At 39.5% G+C, this 9,389-nt stretch overlaps 1 non-coding gene across 1 annotated transcript; it reads right to left on the reverse strand.

The window, feature by feature from the left end:
* Positions 1 to 4,408: 4,408 nt before the first annotated feature.
* Positions 4,409 to 4,548, reverse strand: LOC135715050 (U4 spliceosomal RNA). Its single transcript, XR_010518924.1, has one exon. It is a non-coding gene; the product is annotated as a U4 spliceosomal RNA (small nuclear RNA).
* Positions 4,549 to 9,389: the final 4,841 nt, after the last annotated feature.

The following is a 9,389-nucleotide window of genomic DNA, read 5'->3' on the forward strand; positions in this document are numbered from 1 at the left end:
GAAAAACATTTGAAGAGCATATGAAAAATTTGAGAACTATTTTTGAGACACTAAGAAAAGCAAATTTTTTAATTCAGCCCGATAAGTCTGAATTTTTAAGAAAAGACGTAGAATTTCTTGGCTTCATCGTCTCAGAAGATGGCTTGAAGCCGAACATGAAAAAAGTACAGTGTATTCGTAAATATCCCCAACCAAAAAATTTGAAAGACATAAGAGCCTTTCTAGGACTCTCTGGTTATTATCGTCGTTTTGTGAAGGAGTACGCTAAAATTTACAAACCCCTTACAAAACTTTTAAGAGGGGAGGATGGCCGACGCCAAATATCGAAAAACCAATCAAAAAATACAACGATACAATTAGACGAACATGCAATTGCTTCATTTAATATACTTAAAGAAATTTTATCCTCAAACGATATTCTAGCCTTTCCAAATTTTGATAAGCCGTTCATCCTCACAACAGATGCCTCGGATAAAGCTTTAGGAGCTGTTTTGTCGCAACAGTTCCATGACGGTGAACGTCCAATCACATTTATCTCTCGCACTCTTTCTAGGACCGAAGAAAATTACGCAACAAACGAGAAGGAAATACTCGCTGTTATATGGGCCCTCCACACCTTAAGAAATTTTATTTACGGCGCAAAACTAAAAATTTTCACGGATCATCTCCCACTCACATTCACGTTGTCACCAAAGAACAACAACGCAAAGCTAAAACGCTGGAAATCCTTCCTTGAAGAACACGATTATGAGATGTTCCATACATCGGGGCCGGTGGTGTAGTGGTAAGCGTGATTACCTCTCACCCCAGCAGACCTGGGTTCAATCCCAGTCGGCGCCGCCGGGATGTTCTGAGGCATAACATCTCTGATCTCGCCTTCCTTCGGAAGGGAAGTAAAGCCGTTGGTCCCCGGTGCATGAGTTGATGGGTCGATAGGTAGGGTCCAGGTGTGGGAGCTGTCTTCCTGGCGTCGGTAGCATTGGTGCTCAGCACGGAAAACAAGATCGACGGAAAACAAATCAAAGGAAAAAAAAACTAACGGCCAAGTTGAATGATGTCACTCTACCATTCGAGAGATAGCCAGATGTGTAAAAGCATTAAACCCAGATATTACTGTTCCCAACCTCATTCAAGAAGCGGACCATAAATACAATAATTCAATTCACTCTTTTATTAAAAATACTCCAAAGAATATCTATATAGGAGAGCATAATGAGAATGCAACCTTTGATGAAATTGCTAGATCAAGAGATAAAAATAACGACAAAGTACTGAATTTATATAAAATAATAAAATATACGATAAAATTGTACCAAAAACCTATCAGCCTTATGAACCAGGCACATACGCATACGAAAAAACTCACTCCCATAATAAAAGATAAAGAAGGTAGAATATTATCAAAGTAAAAGAAGACAATAGCACATACATAATCGATTCAAATAATAGGAAAATACACAAATGCAACTTAAGAAAAAACACCAACGAATAACTAAATTCCATATCTTTTCAGACTCGCCCTCTGCGTGTCAGCCGCTCATGCAAGAATCCAAATACACGACTTAACCAATAATCCTTTGGCAATCATACCACTAGGAGAAGCCAAAGTAAAAATTGGATGCATTCGCATCATTCACCCCATCGACCATATTCAAATAGGCAATACGATAGCAAACGTCAATGACGATATACAAACTAATCCATTTACTAACCCTCTTTACAAACTAATTCAAATAAAAAATTATTAACTATACGAAACATTCATGAAGATTAAACCAATTGTTAAAAGATTAAAAAGATGGGATACAATCGGGACAGTTTGGAAGTGGATCGCTGGCAGTCCGGATGCGGAGGACCTTCGACTAATCAACTCTTCTATGAATTCACTTATTCTACAAAACAACAAACAAGTCTTTATAAATGAGGCGATTGATAAACGCATACAGGAAATAACAGACATCACAAACCAAGTTTTAAAAATTGAAAATGAACGATCGAATTAAATCAACTTATAATTTTATCTAATCTTGATTCGCTACAAAATCAAGTTGAGACTCTCGAGGAAGCCATACTCATGGCCAAGCACGGCATACCCAGCAGTAAGCTGCTATCCATGTGCGACTTCAACAAAATTGCGACATTTCTAGGATCTCATGAAATATACTTCACATCTTTTGAGGACCTTCTTTCACAATCCAGAGCCCAAGTCATGCTAAATAACACCCATATTATTTACATGCTGAAGGTACCCCAGATAACGACCAAAACTTTCGAATACGACTATATTGACTCAATCATTAAGTCAATGAAACGTATCTCACTAGACAAGAACTACATCATAAGAAATGCGACGCATGTTTACAAAATGGATCAACCATGCGAAGAGGAGAATGACTATTTCTTATGTGAGAACTCGCAACTCGAACACGTAAATGAGTGTATTTACATATTAACTACTGGACAGCACTCCAATAGCACATTCGAAAAAGTCTACTCTGGAGGACTCGTAAAAATGATCAACGACGAGACCACGGCCGTCGTGGAAGTTACGTCTAACTGCACTAACTCTAGCCAGCCGCTGAACGGATCATTTCTCATACAGTTTACGCAGTGTAATCTTCACATCAACGGAGAACTCTAATCAAACTACGAAATTGCCTTACCCGGAAAACCATACTTCCCGACCACAGGACTACGAGCGGACGAGATTCACGTTATAGACATCCCACCTGTCGAATACATCCAAAATTTAACTATGGAACACCGTGAGAAAATACAACTACTGAAGCTAGAAAACAACTCCTTGAGCTGGAAACTCAACTTATTCGGATCCTTTGGACTCTCAACAGTATTTATGATCATTAGCTCAATAGCAATCTTTTGGTACTTTTTCAGACGAAAATCGAAGTTCACCTTAACTGTCAAATTCAACAAAGAACCGGATACCATCACGATAAAGGAGCTGGAGCCATCATGAATATCAACAGAAAGCAAGTCGCTTATCAGCAATCCAGAAGAACTATCAGAAGAAAGGACAAAGGAACTTCAAGCATTTTTTTTTTGATACACCCGCACCACTAAGAACCCTCCATATGTAACTTTGAGGACAAAGATACTTAGAGGGGGAGGAGTTAGTAACAACGCGACCCGCTTCATTACTTAGCAGATTCCCACCATCACACCAGATCCCAAACAATAAACACTTTCATCGATTAGCCGATTCAGCTAATTGTATGCCAAGCCAGACGATAGTCAGATTGGATCACTTTCACTGGAATCACGACGATCACCGATAGCATGGTGTCACCAGACCACCCAACAGGAGAATCACCAGAACGCATTAGCAGCGTTTGAAGAAACAAATAAACACCCGCATTGTTCCCACACTCGATACTAACCAAGAGCTAACTTCGTAGCATAAGTTGAATTTGTAAATTTGTCTTAACCGATCACTGAATAAAAGTGAAGCATAGCTCCAAGAATATATTTTTTTGGACTTCCTTAAAGGGAAATCCTTAACTCGGTTTGTCGTTCTTGAATTGTTGTTTTACCAGTTTTATGTATGACCACAAATTCTCTCACTAGCTTCACTTTTGAGTAAACAATGTATTCAACCGCGTAGTCAACCTTAGCAACGATTGGTAAAACGTCAACACTCAACAGTGATGCCGTTTTAAATTATATTGTTTTTTTCCTACTTGTCAAAGTGTGCCCTATCATGCCAAACAGTGTGCCATGCTGTGTTTTGGCACAGTGTGCAGAGTTGATTGCCACTTGAGTTTGACACAATTTTCTAACCGTAGGAGTGGTGGGGCACCCCAAGGATATTATTGTTTGATATGGTAAAAATCAGTGTATTCTCGCTACCACTTTATCGATACTTTCTGTAATTGACATAATAGTGTTAAATAAAGCATATTCTTCCAGGAAGTTCCCCATTCATTCCAACAAGTCTTCCAGTGTGACGAATGAAGAAGCGAACAATGTTTTTTTATTCTTTTGCCTTTGGCTAGTTCATCTCCGGAAGCGGGCATTGACATACTAAACAGTCTAAGCTGACAAAGCTATTTTTGTAGTTTGAGTTTTATTGCCCTACTGTAACAACGATGTAGCTTAACCAATTAGTTAGAATTTGTTCATAAATGAACAAACGAAAACAACATTACTATCCATAGCTGCGTTTCTCTTCAGTGCCAGTAGCTTACGCATCGCTCTGAAGCACTCGTTGTGAATATTATTCGGCTGCGAATCAAATCGCTATCGAATGCATCACCCAAGTCTTCGAGCAGAAGTAAGCAGCTGGTGAGTGGCGAATGTTTGATGGCAAAATGTAGTAAAGCAGTGAATAATAGCGAAGATGAGAGGGAGCAACACCGAAAAAAAACGAACCATTCACGCAGCACTGTATTCGTACGTAACGAGAGCGATAGCATCAAATCGCTGATGAGCAGCAGACAATGCGATTCGTTGTGTATATTAGTTTTCAACTAGCAATAATCGCACCTCGGTTGTACCTCATTGGTTACGATATCGCCACTGCGCAAAGTTAATTCGTTGTGTTTCGAAAGAAATTCCGGGAATTTCAAGAAAGTCTAGAGAACCTTTGGGTAGTTCAAATAATTTAATGGAAACTGCTGGAACTTTAAAGGACAACTCCGAGAGGTTCATGAAACTTTTGGAAACGTAAGGAAGTTACGTAAACATAAGGAAAATTTTGAGAAAATTTTAGGAGAAGCTCCGTGAGAAATCATCGAGAGAAGACATTGTTTACAGATGCTGTTACGCCCTTATTCTAGCTGTATCTATAATTATGAGAAATTTCAAGAAGGTCGAGTTTGAAATTCATTTTTTATTTTTGCTATTTGGCCAGGAAATTCTAATGCGTAGTTTATTTAGTCAGTCTCAAATGTCTTGGAAATCTCTACGGAGCCGAGTGTATAATTATTAGACTGATGAAAAATTTGAAATTATCGTTCCACAGTTTTCAAACGGCTTCAAATCGGGTCCTGATTAGCCCCCAAAAGTTTAAACTCATTTGATAAGAAACTTACTTGGCACAAACTATTTGAAGTTTAAATGGAAATTACTATGGGAAAACAAAACTTTTTGTTCATTGTCTTCTAGCCTTTTTACATATTGTACTGTTAACAAATTCTATTGCTATTCTTATGGAAATTTTCATCAACTACAACTTTGCAGAAAATCGTTTTTCAGCCAAATGTTAAATTAAATAGTTATTAATTGTTTAAGAGATTGATAATCTTATGGCAAGATTAAACAACTGTATTGTGGGCAACACTGTATTATGCAGTGTGACATAGTAGCCATGATTTTTGCCCTCTATTCTACGCGCCATCAACACCAATGTTGCCTGCTGAACAGTTGATTGAGCATAATCATAAAACATCAGTGACTTGAATCATTAATCATTTTTGTTCCTTGCATTTGCTAGAAAAGTGGTCTTCAACAAAATTGTAGATGAGAAAATTTTAAATATACGCAGCTATCATTTTTTAAAGTAAAGTGAACTGGTGAATTTTGAGATAGATATGAACCGAAATTATGGTTTCTCCCTAGTAATTCCCATATAAATTTCAAATGGTTTGTGCCAAGTCAGTTTCTCACTAAATGAGTTCAATTTTTGGGAGGCTAATCAGTGCCCAATTTGGAACCGTTTGAGCACTGTGGAGTGGAAATTTCAAATTTTGCATCAGTCTAATAATTATATAAGTGAATCATTGTGAGATCTATTTCTTCCTAGGCCGTGACTTGCCTTTTGTATCTGCATAATTCTCAAATAAGAAAATGAGCTTTTTAGCAATTTTTAAGATAAAAACCTCAACGCAGTGCAAACTGTGACTGTGAGAACACTCAAATACAGCATATATTTCAACGTAAGCAGCCAAGTCCGTGTACGTGTCAGACAAGGTGTCAACTAGCCGAAATATTTAAATTGCCTGCCGCGTGCTAACTTTCGCACTTTTCTCCTCCAACTCTGGGGAATTTATCAACAACACTAATGAAAGGCACATCACGCCGGCGAAGACGCAGACCGCTCAGCTTTGGACCCACCGCCACCGGATACCTACATGTGTATATTTTAGTTGACGAAAACTTTGTCCTCCCCTCATAGAGCAGAGTACGTGTAGGTGTGGGTGATTGAGTGGATTTCTGCGTGGCGTGACTTGACGACGTCGGTAGCAACTCGGGGGAAAAGTTTTTCTTGGCGCGGAAAAACTTGTGTGCAAATTCAATCAAAGTCCCTGGTAGAACAGGATGTTCTTCGTTACTTGTTCGCTGTGTGTATGTGTTGGATGACGAGGGATTTGAATATTTAGAATAGTAGTTTTCCCTCCGCGCTGTGCGGATGGGAATATTTTAACAAACTTTATAATCTTACATGTATGGAAGCACAAAGAAGCAGTACCGGAGCCATCTTTGGGGAGTTGGCCTTTCCTTCTGGTTAGAAAAAAAATTCTACAAAGCTCCGAGGGTTGGGGGGAGGGGGAATGCCGCTGGAAACCGTTCGACAGAAAATCAATTGCTATAAACTCCCCGCCGAGCTTCTGCTGGCTGTTGAAAGTGCAGGAAATAGGTACGTAAGCTAACCAGCATGAGGAAATAATAAAAATACAAATCGAAAGAAGAGGAAATTTATGGGGTTTCTTTTCGGGAGAATGCTTTCAAAATAGGGAAACTGTTTTTTTTTTACGAATAACATGTCGGAACTCGGGGAACGAAATTCAACCGCAGCAGAAGCAAATGTTTTTCCTGGAAAATAAAAGTTTCATTTTCTGGTGGGAGTGCACTGCTGTGGCCTTGATGGGGGATAAATTTTTATCGCTGCAATTTTTCGGTTCGGTCGTGCAAATGACACTTTGGTGGGACTTTTCCGGCAATAGAACCGACATAACTATGGAACTAGTTTTGAATCAAGGGAATTATATTGTGCATGTTAAATGCCAGGAATTTGAAAACACCCTGCTTCGTTAGGTTCATGTCAAATTAATGAAGGATCTCATCATAAAGACGGCACTCACATCGGAAACTGCTGCTAACTACTGTTTGAAAGTTTGACAACCTCGCTGTAATAGTTCCGCAAAGCACTTCTCGTCTAATCCGAACGGATCAACCACGTCGAGAAATTTCACGTTCCCCAACCCAGGCAGACCGTATTTCCCCCGGGATTAATTCTAATCCGACCACACTGCAATCCCTGTCCTCGACCGCAAGCGATCAACTTTGATTGCCCAATATCAACCGCACATCCCGGCAACCAGCCAGCACATGGTTCACACGGCAAGCAAATGTATAATCGATACATCGATCCGCAATTTGCCCCGTGTCTAGTTGAGTCGGTCTGTGTGTGTATGTTTGCGAATATCCCGTCAATTGTGAACCACTTTGTACCTACCAGGAAATCAAGTGGACCGGCGAAGGAGCTGAGGTGCGAAGGATCCATCCAGCGACCAAAATTGCCACTTTATTTGGGCCTTTCTTTTTTTTTTTTACTCTGCCACACAATTTTTGCAGGTCATATCGTCCCGCTTCGCTCCCTGATGCTGACGATGGTCATTAGGACACATGACTCGTCCCCGAACCGGACCGGATAATGGGCGAGTGTGGATGATGATGAGACCGGGACCATATGAGACCGAGCACCATCACCGCAAACGAGCTCCACGCCAACTGGAAGAATGGAAATGGGAAAAACAGAACGAGTCATTTTCCCGACCATGGAATTGTCGTCATTGTTGGATTGAAGAACTGCTGTTGGAATTAAATATTGTATACGATCCGACGCTCGTTGGGTTCTTTCGTCAGTCAGCTGTGGTGTGTCATTCAGCTGTTTTGTCACTTTGTCGCTGCTATTCTCGGTGTGATTCGATTCCGTTCCGTTCCGTTTATCTCATCACGATGGCAGATGGCAGAAACGATAATGGCGATGCTCTGGTAAATTTATAAGGATGAAGGAGATTATCTTGTAATAATGGCTATTCGTTGGCTTTGTTTCACACCATAAATCGGATTTTACTGATGATGGTGCTTTATGCGGTCGTTGTGTAAAACTAGCACTAGGGGAAATTGGAAAATTTAACGCTACCCATTTTCATAGTCTTCCCCTTGAATCAAGATTGGATTAATGGAAATAGATGTCACTGTTTACCAAGTGTAACCCAAGAACCAAAAGCGGTGCGATGCTAGTTTTCATTGCCATGACGACGACTGAATTAAGAGGCTTAGAAGCAGAGGGGTGAAGTCGATTCTCTTCATGATGACCATGGCTTCACTAACCATATTTCGCACTATTTCTGCTGTGCTCTTCTATCATCCAGAACAACAAACGTATCAATTAATGTGTTTGCCGTCGAGTTATTAACGAAACAGAAAGTCGATGAAGAGAATCGATCAAAATCACTTGAACCCCTGCTTCCAAGTTTGGTTACAAGATTACAGCTCTGGAGAGCATTTTGCGTGGTCGTTGGGGCCGTATGGTTCTGAATATGGCAATTATGAGTGTACAAAATGTTACGCAATTGCATCCTTCCTATTCGCTCACGCCCGAAGATCGGAGACGAATGCCACTTCGAGTTGTTTCGTCTACTCTCTGATGTCAGTGTTGGGGAAGCAGCAATGCTGAATCAACAAGTTTCGTCTAGAAACGATTCTCTGATGACTGTGTTGGGGAATGTGCATGTACGTAATTGGTGAATTTGTTAGTCATCTCGACGCTTTTGGACAATGCTTGACATTTACCAATTTTTCATTAGGATCTTGGTAAAAAAAAAAGCTACAGTTAAAAGCATTGCTATTGATGCGTAGAAGTATTTCTGATTGGTTGGTGATAAAATCATTGAAATTGGTCCGGGGGCAGCTGAGTTAATAACGTTAAAAATCTTTCATAATTTCGTTACATGTTCCATTTTTGGTTTTCACAAAGTGTATCCCCATATAGAAATCACAGACGTAGTTCTGCGTTAAAAGTTGAGGGTTGTGTCCTAGACACGACCGCATTGTTGACGTAGAACTACGAGATTATTTTCCTGTTCCATTCAATAATAAATAAATGACAAAATAAATGGTGGTGAAACCCTTGATCTTTTCCACGGAACTATCATTAGAATTTACATGAAATTATTTTTCTAATTCCCTCAGAAATCAATACTCTCGGAATTTCTTTGAAGTTCTCATAAGAACTCTATTTACATTATTCTCGGAATTTATTTAGAATATTCATTACAAATTAACCTGTAATCCTCTTAACAATCGTCATGTAATTTCACATAGAACCACCTAATAATTCTACTTCGAACTTAAACAATTCACTGGGCGTTGAGGTCAAAACTTTATAAAAATACTTCCAAAAATTACATTGGAATTGGTAAGGT

Source organism: Ochlerotatus camptorhynchus, unplaced genomic scaffold (genome assembly GCF_037179485.1).
Source record: "Ochlerotatus camptorhynchus isolate MF236.1 unplaced genomic scaffold, CSIRO-AGI_Acam_v1.1 ptg000788l, whole genome shotgun sequence".
NCBI lineage: Eukaryota > Metazoa > Arthropoda > Insecta > Diptera > Culicidae > Ochlerotatus > Ochlerotatus camptorhynchus.